This window comes from Stenella coeruleoalba, assembly GCF_951394435.1.
Source record: "Stenella coeruleoalba genome assembly, chromosome: 2".
Taxonomy (NCBI): Eukaryota; Metazoa; Chordata; class Mammalia; order Artiodactyla; family Delphinidae; genus Stenella; species Stenella coeruleoalba.
Genome location: NC_137147.1, coordinates 45,352,138 through 45,369,042, shown reverse-complemented (window position 1 = coordinate 45,369,042; position 16,905 = coordinate 45,352,138).

Below are 16,905 nucleotides of genomic sequence, written 5' to 3'. Positions count from 1 at the left end.
TCTTCTTTTCCAATTTGTATTCCTTTTATTTCTTTTTCTTCTCTGATTGCTGTGGCTAGGACTTCCAAAACTATGTTGAATGATAGAGGTGAGAGTGGACATCCTTATCTTGCTCCTGATCTTAGAGGAAATGCTTTCAGTTTTTCACCATTGAGAATGATGTTTGCTGTGGGTTTCTCATATATGGCCTTTATTATGTTGAGGTAGTTTCCCTCTATGCCCATTTTCTGGAGAGGTTTTATCATAAATTGGTGTTGAATTTTGTCAAAAGCTTTTTCTGCATCTATTGAGATGATCATATGGTTTTTATTCTTCAATTTGTTAATATGATTTATCACATTGATTGATTTACATATATTGAAGAATCCTTGCATCCCTGGGATAAATCCCACTTGATCATGGTGTGTGATCCTTTTAATGTGTTGTTGAATTCTGTTTGCTAGTATTTTGTTGAGGATTTTTGCATCTATATTCATCAGGGATATTGGTCTGTAATTTTCTTTTTTTGTAGTATCTTTGTCTGGTTTTGGTATCAGGGTGATGGTGGCCTAATAGAATGAGTTTGGGAGTGTTCCTTCCTCTGCAATTTTTAGGAAGAGTTTGAGAAGGATGGGTGTTAGCTCTTCTCTAAATATTTGATAGAATTCACCTGTGAAGCCATCTGGTCCTGGACTTTTGTTTGTTGGAAGATTTTTAATCACAGTTTCAATTTCATTACTTGTGATTGGTCTGTTCATATTTTCTATTTCTTCCTGGTTCAGTCTTGGAAACCTATACCTTTCTAAGAATTTGTCCATTTCTTCCAGGTTGTCCATTTTATTGGCATAGAGTTGCTTGTAGTAGTCTCTTAGGATGCTTTGTATTTCTGTGGTGTCTATTGTAACTTCTCCTTTTTCATTTCTAATTTTATTGATTTGAGTCCTCTCCCTCTTTTTTTTTTTTTTTTTGTGGTACGTGGGCCTCTCACTGTTGTGGCCTCTCCCGTTGCGGAGCACAGCCTCCGGACGTGCAGGCTGAGTGGCCATGGCTCACGGGCCCAGCCGCTCCACGGCATGTGGGATCTTCCCAGACCGGGGCACGAACCCGTGTCCCCTGCATCGGGCAGGCGGACTCTCAACCACTGCGCCACAAGGGAAGCCCTTCCTCTTTTTCTTGATGAGTCGGGCTAATGGTTTATCAATTTTGTTTATCTTCTCAAAGAACCAGCTTTTAGTTTTATTGATCTTTGCTATTGTTTTCTTTGTTTCTGTTTCATTTATTTCTGCTCTGATCTTTACGAATTCTTTCCTTCTGCTAACTTTCGGCTTTGTTTTTTCTTCTTTCTCTAGGTCCTTTAGGTGTAAGGTCAGATTGTTTATTTGAGATTTTTCTTGTTTCTTGAGGTAGGCTTGTATAGCTCTAAGCTTCCCTCTTAGAACTGCTTTTGCTGCATCCCATAGGTTTTGGATCATCGTGTTTTCATTGTCACTTGTCTCTAGGTATTTTTGGATTTCCTCTTTGATTTCTTCAGTGATCTCTTGGTTATTTAGTAATATATTGTTTAGCCTCCATGTGTTTGTGTTTTTTATGTTTTTTTCCCTGTAATTCATTTCTAATCTCATAGTGTTGTGGTCAGAAAAGATGTTTGATATGATTTCAATTTTCTTAAATTTACTGTGGCTTGATTTGTGACCCAAGATGTGATCTATCCTGGAGAATGTTCCATGTGCACTTGAGAAGAAAGTGTAATCTGCTGTTTCTGGATGGAATGTCCTATAAATATCAATTAAATCTATCTGGTCTATCGTGTCATTTAAAGCTTGTGTTTCCTTATTTATTTTCATTTTGGATGATCTGTCCATTGGTGTTTTTGAGGTGTTAAAGTCCCCCACTATTACTGTGTTACTGTTGATTTCCTCTTTTATAGCTCTTAGCTGTTGCCTTATGTATTGAGGTGCTCCTATGTTGGGTGCAAATATATTTATAATTGCTATATCTTCTTCTTTGATTGATCCCTTGATCATTATGTAGTGTCCTTCCTTGTCTCTTGTAACATTCTTTATTTCAAAGTCTATTTTATCTGAAACGAGTATTGCTACTCCAGCTTTCTTCTGATTTCCATTTGCATGGAGTATCTTTTTCCATCCCCTTACTTTCAGTCTGTATGTGTCCCTAGGTCTGAAGTGGGTCTCTTGTAGACAGCATATAGATAGGTCTTGTTTTTGTATCCATTCAGCAAGCCTGTGACTTTTGGTTGGAGAATTTAATCCATTCACATTTAAGGTAATTATCGATATGTATGTTCCTATGACCATTTCTTAATTGTTTTGGGTTTATTTTTGTAGGTCCTTTTCTTCTCTTGTGTTTCCCACTTTGAGAAGTTCCTTTAGCATTTGTTGTAGAGCTGCTTTGGTGGTGCTGAATTCTCTTAGCTTTGGCTTGTCTGTAAAGCTTTTGATTTCTCCATCAAATCTGAATGCGATCCTTGCCAGGTAGAGTAATCTTGGTTGTAGGTTCTTCCCTTTCATCACTTTAACTATATCATGCCACTCCCTTCTGGCTTGTAGAGTTTCTGCTGAGAAATCAGCTGTTAACCTTATGGGAGTTCTCTTGTATGTTATTTGTCATTTTTCCCTTGCTGCTTTCAATAATTTTTCTTTGTCTTTAATTTTTACCAGTTTGATTACTATGTGTCTCGGCGTGTTTCTCCTTGGGTTTATCCTGTATGGGATGTGCTTCCTGGACTTGGGTGGCTATTTCCTTTCCCATGTTAGGGAAGTTTTCGACTGTAATCTCTTCAAATATTTGCTTGGGTCCTTTCTCTCTCTCTTCTCCTTCTGGGACCCCTGTAATGCGAATGTTGTTGCGTTTAATGTTGTCCCAGAGGTCTCTTAGGCTGTCTTCATTTCTTTTCATTCTTTTTCCTTTATTCTGTTCCACATCAGTGAATTCCACCATTCTGTCTTCCAGGGCACTTATGCGTACTCTGCCTCAGTTATTCTGCTATTGATTCCTTCTAGTGTATTTTTCATTTCAGTTATTGTATTGGTCATCTCCGTTTGTTTGTCCTTTAATTCTTGTAGGTCTTTGTTAAACATTTCTTGCATCTTCTCGATCTTTGCCTCCATTCTTTATCCGAGGTGCTGGATCATCTTCACAATCATTATTCTGAATTCTTTTTCTGGAAGGTTGCCTATCTCCACTTCATTTAGTTGTTTTTCTGGGGTTTTATCTTCTTCCTTCATCTGGTACATAGCCCTCTACCTTTTCATCTTGTCTATCTTTCTGTGAATGTGGTTTTTGTTCCACAGGTGCAGGATTGTAGTTCTTCTTGCTTCTGCTGTCTACCCTTTGGTGGATGAGGCTATCTAAGAGGCTTGTGCAAGTTTCCTGATGGGAGGGACTGGTGGTGGGTAGAGCTGACTCTTGCTCTGGTGGGCAGAGCTCAGTAAAACTTTAATCTGGTTGACTGCTGATGGGTGGGGCTGGGTTCCCTCCCTGTTGGTTGTTTGGCCTGAGGCAACCCAACACTGGAGCCTACCTGGGCTCTTTGATGGGGCTAATGGTGGACTTTGGGAGGGCTCACGCCAAGGAGTACTTCCCAGAACTTCTGCTGCCAGTGTCCTAGTCCCCACTGTGAGCCACAGCCACAGCCTGCCTCTGCAGGAGACCCTCCAACACTAGCAGGTAGGTCTGGTTCAATCTCCCCTCGGGTCACTGCTCCTTCCCCTGGGTCCCAATACACACACCACTTTGTGTGTGCCCTCCAAGAGTGAAGTCTCTGTTTCCCCCAGTCCTGTCGAAGTCCTGTAGTCAAATCCCACTAGCCTTCAAAGTCTGATTCTCTAGGAATTCCTCCTCCCATTACCAGACCCCCAGGTTGGGAACCTGACGTGGGGCTCAGAACCTTCACTCCAGTGAGTGGACTTCTGTGGTATAAGTGTTCTCAAGTCTGTGAGTCACCCACCCAGCAGTTACGGGATTTGATTTTACTGTGTTTGCGCCCCTCCTGCCATCTCATTGTGGCTTTGTCTTTGGCTGTGGGGTATCTTTTTTGGTGAGTTCCAGTGTCTTCCTGTTGATGATTGTCCAGCTAGTTGTGATTCTGGTGTTCTCACAAGAGGGAGTGAGAGCACATCCTTCTACTCCACCATCTTGGTTCCTAATCTCAACTGATTTTTAAGAAGGGTGCCAAGACAATTCAATGGGGTAAAGAAGAGCCTTTTCAACAAATGGTACTGGGACAATTGTATATCCTTTTGCATGTAGCAAAAGAAATAAGTTGGGACTTCCATGCTGGCACAATGGTTAAGAATCCACCTGCCAATGCAGGGGACATGGGTTCGAGCCCTGGTCCAGGAAGATCCCACATGCTGCGGAGCAACTAAGCCTGTGCACCACAACTACTGAGCCTGCGCTCTAGAACCCACGAGCCACAATTACTGAAGCCCACATGCCACAACTACTGAAGCCCGTGGGCCTAGATTCTGCACAACACAACGAAGAGTAGCCCCCACTCACCACAACTAGAGAAAGCCCGCACGCAGCAACAAAGACCCAACACAGCCTAAAATAAGTAAATTAATTAATTAAATAAAAAAGGGAAAGAACTAAGTTGGATCTCTGTCTCATGCTACATATAAAAATCAGCTCAAAATAGATCAAAGGCTAAATCTAAGAACAAAAATTACAAACCTTTTAGAAGAAAACATAGGCATTAATCTTCATAACCTTGGATTAGGCAATTAGATTTACTAGAAATGACACCAAAAGTGGAAGCAACAAAAGAAAAAAAAAAGATAAATTAGACTTCACCAAATTAAAAATTGTTGTGCTTCAAAGGACACTATCAAGAGAGGAAAAAAACAACCCACAGTTGGGAGAAAATATTTGCAAATCATATATCTGATATGGGACTAGTATCTAGAATATATAAGAACTCTTACTACTTAATAATAAAAGGACCAATAATCTAATTTTAAAATGGGCAAAGGATTTGGATAGACGTCTCTCCAGAGAAGATATACACATGGCCAATAAGCATGAGAAGAGATGCGCAACATCATTAGCCATCAAGGAAATGTAAATTAGGGTATGACTGAATACTACCTCATACCCACTAGGATGGCTATATTCAAAAAGATAGGTAATAACAAGTGTTTCTGAGAACTAAAGAAATTAGTATCCTTATACACTTCCGGTAGAAATATAAAATAGTCCAGCTACTTTAAAAAACAGTCTGGCAGTTCCTTAAATGGTTAAACATAGAGTTCCCATATAACCCAGCAATTCTACAGCAGGTATAAACCCAAGAGTAATAAAAACATATATCTATACAAAAACTTATAGATGAATGCTTATAGCACCAGTATTCATAATATCCAAAAAGTGGAAACAACCCAAATGTTCATCAACTGATGAATGGATAAACAAAGTGTGATATATACATGCACTGGCATACTATTCAGCCATAAAAATGAAGTACTGAATACTAACATAGCCTATAACATGGATAAATCTCTTTTTAATGTATTTATTTGCTTATTTGGCTGCGGTGCGTCTTTGTTGCTGCATGCTGGCAGCAACTCTTCATTGCAGTGTGCGGGCTTCTCGTTGCAGTGGCTTCTCTTGTTGTGGAGCACGGACTCTAGGTGCATGGGCTCAGTAGTTGTGGCTCGCGGGCTCTAGAGAACAGGTTCAGTAGTTGTGGTGCATAGGCTTAGTTGCTCCGCGGCATGTGGGATCTTCCTGGACCAGGGATTGAACCCGTGTCCCCTGCACTGGCAGGCGGATTCTTAACCACTGTGCCACCAGGGAAGTCCCACATGAATGAATCTTGAAGACGTTATCCCAAGTGAAAAAAGTCAGGTGAAATCGTCACATACTGTGTGATACTATTACATGAAATGTTCAGAATAAGCAAATGCATAAAGATAGAAAGTAAATTAGTGGTTGCCATGGCCTGGGCAGAATGGGGAATAGGGAGTGACCACTAACAGGTATGGGGTTTCTTTTGGGGTCATAAACATTCTTTGGAATTAGATAGTGGTGACGGTTGCATAATTTTGTGAATATACTAAAAATCACTGAACTGTACACTTGAAAAGGATGAACTTTATGGTGTGTGAATTATATCTCAATAAAAAAAGTCAGTTCTCTTAAAAATACAGTTGGCAAAAAATATATATATTTGATTGGCAAAAAGAAATTCATTCGGGTTTTTGCATGTTTCAGAAAAACCCGAATGAACTTTTTGGCCAACCCAATAGCTTTCTAGAAAACATTGAGACAGAAGGCTTAACTCCAAGCTAGATAAAATTTTGAATTTGAAAGACACCTTCAAGAATAGAGTGTTTTAAGCATCCGGGCAAAAACCAAGCCAAACCAAAACAACAAATTGCCTAAAAGAAAGGGGTTGGGAGTAAGGACATAGGCTACTCTCCAAATTTTCCACAGCAACGTCCATTGCCAAAAAACAAACAAAAATTTGGAAGAGACAGCTTTATAGCTTTAAGGAAAGTAAGCTATACTCAATGAAGAAAGCATTCAAGTTATAAGGGTGCACCATCTCAAAGATGTATGAACTCAGAAAGCACAACTCCTATAAGTTCCTTATTGAGAAAACCACTTGACATGAGATCTCGCTAATTGAGATAATCAAAATAAAGAACTCAAGAGTGAAGAAATTATGGTAAACATTTAAGTATAAAACCAATTTAAAATATTTAAATATGAAAACAGTGCTAAGTATAAAGCCAATACTAGATAACTTTGATAATCATCATTACAAACAGAAGAACATGAACAGTGTGAACCTGGACAACATGAGAATAAGAATACAACCAACCAAAACTAAGAATTGGAGAAAAGGAGATAGGCACAGTCTTCACCCTGCAGAAAAAGAAGTCAATAACATTCTTTAAACTGAAACATAGTAGTAAAAAAATCTTCATGGAGTTTATGATTTCTTTTTTTTTTTAACTGCAGAGAGATTGTTAAAGAAATATTACTGGGGGAGTGAAGAAATTTTGTGTCAACTTGACTGGGCTAAGGGATGCCCAAATATCTGGTCAAACATTCCTAGGCATGTCTGGGAGGGTGTTTCCAGAAGAGATTAGCCTTTGAATTAGTGAACTGAGTAAAGAAGATTGCCCTCCCCAATGCAAGTGGGCATCATTCAACTCCTTGAGAGCCCAAATAGAACAAAAAGACAGGGGAAAAGCAAATTCACTTGAGAGAGAATCTCTTGAGCTGAGAGATCCATCTTCTCCTGCCCTGGGCCTCAATCATCAGTGAGTGCTTCTGGTTCCCCGGCTTTCCAACTCAGATCATGGCTTACACCATCAGCGCCCCCTCACTCCACCCCTGTTCCCAGGCCTTTGGACTCAGGCTGAATTACAGCACTGGCTTTCCTGGCCTTCCAGCTTGTAGATGGCAGATCATGGGACTTCTCATCCACCATGACCATGTGAGCCAATTCCTATAATAAATCTCCTCTTATATATATATTTATATCCTATTGGCTTCGTTTCTCTGGAGAATCCTTACTAATACAGATTTTTCAAAATAGATTCCTTCAGATGTGCTTCAGATCCCTTTTCTTCTATTAAATTCAAATAAAATGAATTTAAGTGTTTCTATTAAAAATAGTATTTCTGGTAGGATGCCATTTGGCAAAGGGTTTCAACCAGTTTGTAGTGAAGAATTAGAAATTCACATTGCGATGCCACTGCATGGTATTCATAGTTACTGATCCAATAAACTGTATTTGGTTCTCAGCCTGCTGGGTAGGTTCGGTTATAAATCACTTTAAAGTCCCAAGTATGTCGAAATTCCCTGGTGGTCCAGTGGTTAGGACTTTGCGCTTGGCCCGGTTCAATCCCTGGTTGGGGAACTAAGATCCCCCAAGCCGCAGCAGGACTGAAAAAATAAAAAGTCCCAAGTACAGAATAAGCCATGTGGAACCCCAACCGAAGATTGGATCCTCATGCCCACAGTGAGCAATCAGGTAAATGCCACTGATTTAAAACACTGAAGGTGGGCTTCCCTGGTGGCGCAGTAGTTGAGAGTCTGCCTGCCGATGCAGGGGACACGGGTTCGTGCCCTGGTCCGGGAAGATCCCACATGCCGCGGAGCGGCTAGGCCCGTGAGCCATGGCCGCTGAGCCTGCGCGTCCGGAGCCTGTGCTCCGCAACAGGAGAGTCCACAACAGTGAGAGGCCCGCGTACCACCAAAAAAAACCAAAACACTGAAAGCTGTTTTAGCAATGATTCTTCTCTGGGTGTACCACGTGTTAATTGCAGCACAGGAAATATGGTCAGAGAGGACAAAATCCAAGCTTCTGTTTCCTGATGAGCTATAAAAAAAAGGTCAGGCAACACAAGCTGTCACACTCTGAGGTGCCTTAGGTTGAATTCATAGGGAGAGCTGAATGTGAAGCATTCTTTAGTCTGCTTGATGATGGGGGCTGGGAGTGGAGCTTCAGTCCTGGGATCCTCTCCTCCACTTACTGCCCTGGTTCAGGACCACCCGCCCACCCACAGGTGTATTACAATACAACAAGGCTCTTTCCATCCATATGCCATCTAACCTTGTCCATATCAGTAGGCACAGATAGAAGACTCCCTGGAGACAGTTTCCCCTATTCTATACTGGATCCCAAACCAGATGAGAACATTGAGATTGAGAATCCAAGCCAAGAAGGAGATATTTTAAATTTCATATAATTGTCCAAATGTTTTCACTTTGAGCCAAGTCACTCAGGATTTCAGTCAGTTCCAGAATCAGGTATATGTCCTTTTTGGTCTATCACCTGCAATGTGCAAAATATTTGTGGTTTTAAAGATTAACAAAAATTAAGCTTGTAATCTACTCTGGCAGAGTTAAATTTCAGAGAGGCGCTCTACTGACATGGAGAAAGATTGCCCTCATGATGCCATCAGGATTAGGTGTCATTCAACAAATATTCAGTGACCATCTGCTACATGCCAGGGTGTGTATAAGGCATAAAGGAGTCCAACAGTGAACAAAAGAAACAAAAACTCCCTGCCTTCAAGGAGCTTCCATTCATTCATTCAACAAGTTCTTTGATGTTGTTACCTCTAAGGCATATGTGATTTTTTTTTCCATTGCTTTTGGAAGAATTCTAGAGACTTTATTGCCACTTAAAAAGTAAAACTGGGGACTTCCCTGGTGGCACGTGGTTAAGAATCCTCCTGCCAATGCAGGGGACACAGGTTCGATCCCTGGTCCAGGAAGATCCCACATGCCACGGAGCAGCTAAGCCCGTGGGCCACAACTACTGAGCCTACGTTTTAGAGCCCATGAGCCACAACTACTGAGCCAGCACACCAGAGCCCACGCTCCACAACAAGAGAAGCCACCACAATGAGAAGCCCGCATACTGCAATGAAGAGTAACCCCGGCTCGCCACAACTAGAGAAAGTCCAGGCACAGCAACGAAGGCCCAATGCAGCCAAAAATAAATAAATTTATTAAAAAAAAAAGTAAAACCGGGTAAGCTCACAAATTAGAAAAAATAAGGGCCATGTCATGTAGTGGTTAAGAAACAATTTGAGGTGTCACCCTCCCTGAGTTCGTGCCCTTGCCTCCATCGGTTATCAGCTTGTTGACCGTGGGCACATTTCTTAACTTCTTTAAGCCTCAGATTCCTCATCTGTAAAATGAGTATACTAATAATAGAATATTCTTCATAGGCTTGTTGTGGGAGTTTGAGATAATCTATGTAGAGAATTTAGCAACAGTACTAGAGACAGAACAATTGAGTGATAAATGTTAGCCATTGTTAATGGCAAGAGTGTTTAAAATACAAAAAGAATATTCTGATTATAGAAAGATCCCTTGGAAAATGAGTATTTAACTGCTAATTTACTTAAGGGAACCTAAGTACAGACCAGAAAAAACTTAGTGTTATCTCTTATTAACTGAAAACTAATCAGAAGTTGAAATAAAATATTTCTGAAATTATAATGTAAATCCATAAGAATATGATTTGTTTCAAGTTTTTCAGTAATAGATTGTGTTAAGTGTATTGTAAATACTGTATTGTAAATACTGTGAGTTTGGTTTTTTGTTTTTTTTTTTTAAGCACAGTTGGTGCAACCCCCGATCATGGAAGTACAGAATTATACTTTAGACAATGCATTTTGCTGAATATTGTTTCCTAGTAAACACCTTATTTGTTGAGTTCCCAACCAGGCATTGTGAAATGGCACAGTTCAATAAAAGGTTGTCAGACTCATGTATGATGAGAACACTGGGCTGGCGCTCTGTCATCTGAGACAAAGATGATCTGAACACTGACCAACATTTATCTGCAAAGAGTGCCATGTCCAACACAGCCAGGTCTGATGGCAAGGCTGTACATCCAGCCACATATTTCCACGGCTCATGCCTTCTCCCTGATCCCCTCTATCAATTAGCGTGGGAGTTATTTCTGGAGGATGCCTAGTTTATCCAGAGTCAAGGATTTGTTTGCTAGTCAGCAGATGCTTTCAAGTGGTAATTTAACTGTCAATGAAAAATAAATAAATGGTGTTGCGAATTCTGGATGATCTTAGCAATTCTTGGAAGCTCTGCGTTATTGAATGCATCTCCGTCTCAGTTGCCCGGGGAACTGCATTTTGATGTCGCACGTCAAGCAGATCTTTCCTGAGTGTAATTGTAGTTTTTCTGATGCCGTGCTTAAAGCTGTTCAAATGTTTGGCTTCTGGCAAATACTTCCTAACATCATTCATGACAGTGATGGATCTGAAGCAATTTTAATACATTTTTAAATCCCACTAACTTGTTAAATAACCAGAGAAAGAATCCTATATAAATTGAAAACATCTTTATTACCAGAAGAGATGTCTGGGAAGATATAGGCGAATCTGTATTGATCTGATGTTTCCAAGACCATGGTTGGTCCTTTGCAGGATCAAATCTTAGAAGCCAGTCATGCATCTTCATATAGTGAGATGAAGCCCAGTACTGGGTGGACCATTGGTTTCTGGAAGTCACTGCTAGATGCCTACCCAATACTCTTTCTCCCCTTCTTTTTTTTACCGAAATATCTCCAACTTAGTTCAGAGAGGCAGTGTGCCTGAACTTGGCTAAAAACACAAATTTTCCAAGTTTCCTGGAGCTGCAATGATCACATATTCTGTCCAATGAGTTATCCGTTGCTAGGTGGCACTTCTGGGAAAGGCCTTTGAAAGGGTGAAGATAGGTGCTCAGCCTATAGGTGCCTCCTGCCCTTCACGTTCTTTCTCTTGCTAGGAACGCAGAGGTCATGCAGAAGTGGATTAGCCATCTTGTGCCCCAAGTACATGCTCAGGATAACTGAGCAGAAAGATACGAAGATCCTGAGTCCCCAGTGACACAGAAGAACCTCTGCTCCAGCCCTGGATCACCTCACCCCAGCTTGCCATTATTTGAGAAAAGGGAAACAATTTACTGAGCCACTGGCGTTTGAGTCCCTGTCATTAGAAGCCAAACACAGTTCCTAACCTGTAGTGGAATGCTGCAAGTAAAATGGGAAACTAAGTGTTTGACAGAGGGCTTTAAAGATCCACCCACTGGAGCCTGGAAGGCTAGTGGTCCCTGTTTCAGCAAGGCAAAGCATTTGGTCAGACTGTTCTCTGCTGTACCTTTCTTGCAGTACGTCAGTCATCACTCTGATGGCAGAAGAGGAAGAGAGATGGGACCTTGTTCATTGATAGTATTGCCAAGTTATTCTAGACCAGGTCTGCCACACCCAGACCTCTTATTGGGTAAGAAGAATGATCCTTTATATTTTCTTTGCATTTTATGTTATGGAGTGCATTCTACTTAAGGCATATAAATGAGAGGAATGATTCCAAATACCCTGCATGGTACCCGGCATATGGAAACTATTTAATAGAAATCTGTTGGGGGGCGGTGGTGGTGGGATGAATTGGGAGGCTGGGATTGACATGTATACACTGATATGTATAAAACAGATAGCTAGTAAGAACATGCTATATAAAAATTAAATTAAATTTTAAAAAAGATTAAAATAATTTGTTGAATAACTAAATGGGAAACTCTTATCATTCTATCCGTCTCACTTCAGAATGTACATAAATGAGGACCTTGCTTTTGTTGGTTTTACTGTTACTTATCTGCCAATTTATTATGCCTTGCTCCAGGAAAATAAACAGTTTACAGATTGATTAAAAAATTAGGTTGGGGGCTTCCCTGGTGGCGCAGTGGTTGAGAGTCCGCCTGCCGATGCAGGGGACGCGGATTCGTGCCCCGGTCTGGGAAGATCCCACATGCCGCGGAGCGGCTGGGCCCGTGAGCCATGACCGTTGAGCCTGCGCGTCCGGAGCCTGTGCTCCGCAACGGGAGAGGCCACAACAGTGAGAGGCCCGCGTACCGCAAAAGAAAAAAAAAAAAAGTGAGGTTGGACTTTGTGATATCTAGCCCTCGACGAAACCATAAGACAATGATGATAGCTAAGTTTTTGAATGCCCTCTATGTGCCAGTCACTGTTCTAAGAAATTTGTTAACTGATTTAATCCTTACTACCATCCTATAACATATGATTATTATGATAATAATTCCATAGGTGGGAAACTATTATTATAGTAGTTTTCTAGGTACAGAAGGCACAGATAAGCTAGGTCACTTGTCCAAGATCACACAATCAGAATTAGTGAGTGGCAGAGCCAGGATTAATCCAGGTGTTCTAGCTCTCAGCTACTACACTCTAACTTTGCTTTAGTATATTTTTCTTCATTCTTCATCCTCCTCCTCACTCCAGGCTTTGGGCTTCTGTGACAGTTGCTATCACCCTGTGAGTTTGGGTGTTTAAAGTCTTTGCTTTGCCAGGCTGTGTATTTCTTCTTCTCACCTGTGAGGAGGTGATTCCTGGGTTCAGACCTCATAGTCCGCTGGAGGCAGGTTCTCTGTAGGGATGATTAATGTTTACACTTGATGCTTTTTGAAAAGCAAAATCGTAATGTTTGTGTTTATTATAACAGTGAGGAATAATCATTTGCTGGTACTATGTTGACTAGTGTGGCAGAGAATTCTAGATATTCCTGTATCCCTGCTCCCCTTCTTCTAAAGTAACAGATCCTATTATTAACCTGGGCACATGGCCACTCTGAATAATGACACTTCCATCCACTCTCACACTTAGATGAGGCCACAGAGTGCTGGTCAGCGGGATGTGAACGGAGGGGATGTATACACCTCGCAGGCTGCATCTCATTTCTAATGCCCTGGAATGGGAACATAATGGACCATGTAGAAAGAGCAGTCTCCTAGAGATGGTGGAACAACCAGATGGATGGAGCCTGGAGCTTTGCTAACATTACAGAGCAAAGCCACCTTATTAATCCAGTCATATACTCAAGAGAGAAATAAACTCCTCTGTTGTTTAAGCCACTGGTATTTTGGGGTTTTGGGGGGGTTTTGGTTTTGTTTGCTTTTTTGTTGTTTTTTGGTTTTGGCCGCACTGCATGGCATGTGGGATCCTAGTTCCCAGACCAGGGATTGAACCCCGGCCATGGCAGTGAAAGCATCGAGTCCTAACCACTGGACCGTGAGGGAATTCCGAAGTCACTGGTATTTTGGACCGCTATTATTGGCAGCAGAGCCTATTAATTAATTCTAATTAATACAACTGAGGTATACAATCAGAGCCAGACCTAAAGAAATGAAAATGTCAATCATATCATGTTAGTATCCTGCATGATTTACCTGACTCAGCAATCTTCAATTGACATCCATCACTGTTGTATAACTCTGGGTTGAATAGGGAAAATCCCACATTTGAATAAAAACAACCCTGAATCTTTCCTGTAATCAGACCCCTTCCTGATGACTTACAGCCTCAAAGCCTTCCTTTCTGTAGCTGAAAAGGACTCCGTTTACCACGATTGGAGAAATGATCTTGCCACTCTCTTTGACTTTGTTTTTTTCTTGCTTGATTCAGGGTTTGAATCTCTAGAGTTGACAACCAGGTTCTAGTGTTAGGTGACAACCATCCCAGTTTGCCTGGGATCTTCCCAGGAGATCAGCTCGGTGCTTTGTGACCACCTAGAGGGGTGGGATAGGGAGGGTGGGAGGGAGACGCAAGAGGGAGGATATGGGGAAATATGTATACATATAGCTGATTCACTTTGTTATACAGCAGAAACTAACACAACATTGTAAAGCAACTATATTCTAATAAAGATGTTAAAAAAAAAGGCACTGAAAGCCTGGAATGACAGAAAACCCCTGATTCCTGATCAAACCAGGATAGTTGGTCACACTTTAAATATGTTATGCTATTTCTTTTCTCAGAGCTTCTCAGTTTTTATCTACCGCTACCTTTCTACTTTCATTCTCATGTGTCATTTGTTGTCCAGTATGTGTCAAGCATAATGTTAGGTGTTGGAGAAGTACAAAGAGTAGTTGGATCAGGAAGTTTTCATCTACTAAAGGAAACAGATGTATAAATCTAATTATAATACAGTATAGTACATTCAGTTGAAGAGGTAAGTGTGAAATATTTGGGGAATGCAGAAGAAGTAATTTAAGGTACTGGGTGATTTAGGAAAGGGCTTCATAGAGAAGGGGACATTTCATCTGCATCTTAAAAATGATTAGATGTTCATCAAGCAGGGAAGTTGCTGAGTAGTTGCCTCTTACCACTTAATCCACTAAATTCTTCCTTTTTTTTTTTTTTTTTTTTTTTTTTGCGGTACGTGGGCCTCTCACGTGTGGCCTCTCCCACTGCAGAGCGCAGGCTCCGGACGCGCAGGCTCAGTGGCCATGGCTCACGGGCCCACCCACTCCACGGCATGAGGGATCTTCCTGGTCCAGGGCACGAACACACGTCCCCTGTATCAGCAGGCGGACTCTCAACCACTGCGCCACCAGGGAAGCCCAATCCTTCCTTTTTAATGGAACTTTAATCTGAACAGAAGATCAGTATAAAACAAATCCAGGAAAAGGATGCTCATTATTCATGATTTCTTATCTTTTATGAAATTTTTATCTGAATCTTTCTCCCACACAGAAACAAGTTCTAGTAGTTCTGGCTAAAGAAATGCAAACAGAAGTTGTCGGATGGGTGGGGAAACTGATTGAAAGGGACAGACAGAGTGTCCTTGTCCCCACGGTGAGCTACAGCCAACACTTGCCTCTGCAGGAGACCCTTCAACACTAGCAGCCGTGTGTCTGACAGGGTCTTGGTGCTCTGGCTGGGTGTCAGGTCTGTGCCTCTGAGATGGGAGAGCCAAGTTCAGGACGTTGGTCCACCAGAGACCTCCCAACTCCACATAATATCAAATGTTCTCCCAGAGATCTCCATCTCAACACTAAGACCCAGCTCCACTCAACGACCAGCAAGCTAGAGTACTGGACACCCTATGCCAAACAACTAGCAAGACAGGAACACAACCCCACCCATTAGCAGAGAGGCTACCTAAAATCATAATAAGGTCACAGACACCCCAAAACACACCAACGGATGCGGTCCTGCCAACCAGAAAGACAAGATCCAGCCTCATCCACCAGAACACAGGCACCAGTCCCCTCCACCAGGAAGCCTACACAACCCACTGAATCAACCTTAGCCACTGGGGGCAGACACCGAAAACAACGGTAACGACAAACCTTCAGCCTGCGAAAAGGAGACCCCAAATACAGTAGGTTAAGCAAAATGAGAAGACAGAGAAACACACAGCAGATGAAGGAGCAAGGCAAAAACCCACCAGACCAAACAAATGAAGAGGAAATAGGCAGTCTACCTGAAAAAGAATTCAGAGTAATGATAGTAAAGATGATCCAAAATCTTGGGAATAGAATGGAGAAAATACAAGAAACGTTTAACAAGGACCTAGAAGAACTACAGAGCAAGGAAATAATGATGAGCAACACAATAAATGAAATTAAAAATTCTCTAGACGGAATCAATGCAGAATAACTGAGGCAGGAGAACGGATAAGTGACCTGGAAGATAAAATATTGGAAATAACTACCACAGAGCAGAATAAAGAAAAAAGAATGAAAAGAATTAAGGACAGTCTCAGAGACCTCTGGGACAACATTAAACACACCAACATTCTAATTATAGAGGTCCCAGAAGAAGAAGAGAAAAAGAAAGGGACTGAGAAAATATTTGAAGAGATTATAGTTGAAAACTTCCCTAATATGGGAAAGGAAATAGTTAATCGAGTCCAGGAAGCACAGAGAGTCCCATACAGGATAAATCCAAGGAGAAATACGCCAAGACACATATTAATCAAACTGTCAAAAATTAAATACAAAGAAAACATATTAAAAGCGGCAAGGGAAAAACAACAAATAATATACAAGGGAATCCCCATAAGGTTAACAGCTGATCTTTCAGCAGAAACTCTGCAAGCCAGAAGGGAGTGGTAGGACATATTTATAGTGATGAAAGGGAAAAACCTACAACCAAGATTACTCTACCCAGCAAGGATCTCATTCAGATTCAATGGAGAAATTAAAACCTTTACAGAAAAGCAAAAACTAAGAGAATTCAGTGCCACCAAACCAGCTTTACAACAAATGCTAAAAGAACTTCTCTAGGCAGGAAACAAAAGAGAAGGAAAAGACCTAATAACAAACCCAAAACAATTAAGAAAATGGTAATAGGAACATACATATCAATAACTATCTTAAATGTAAATGGATTAAATGCTCAAACCAAAAGACATAGACTGGCTGAATGGATACAAAAACAAAACCCATATATATGCTGTCTACAAGAGACCCACTTCAGACCTAGGGACACATACAGACTGAAAGTGAGGGGATGGGCAAAGATATTCCATGCAAATGGAAATCAAAAGAATGATGGAGTAGCAATTCTCATATCAGACAAAATAGACTTTAAAATAAAGACTATTACAAAAGACAAAAAAGGAGACTACGTAA